Here is a 354-nt window from a genome sequence, read left to right on the forward strand (position 1 = left end):
GCCCCCCCACACCGGGGTCCCTGCCCCGCCTTCCTCAGCCCCGTGTCACCGATGTGTGGGCTCACGGGCCCGGCCAAGCACGCAACACAGTCCCGCCCTTACACCGATGATGCCACTTTTTCTCCCCAGTTCGCCCCTTGCCCGGTAAGGACACTTGGGACCCCCACCCGGGGCAGGAGGCCAGTGCCACCCCCCTCAGCCCCGTGTCACCGATGTGTGGGCTCACGGGCCCGGCCAAGCACGCAACACAGTCCCGCCCTTACACCGATGATGCCACTTTTTCTCCCCAGTTCGCCCCTTGCCCGGTAAGGACACTTGGGACCCCCACCCGGGGCAGGAGGCCAGTGCCACCCC

This window comes from Buceros rhinoceros, unplaced genomic scaffold (assembly GCF_000710305.1).
Source record: "Buceros rhinoceros silvestris isolate BGI_N320 unplaced genomic scaffold, ASM71030v1 scaffold19962, whole genome shotgun sequence".
Taxonomy (NCBI): Eukaryota; Metazoa; Chordata; class Aves; order Bucerotiformes; family Bucerotidae; genus Buceros; species Buceros rhinoceros.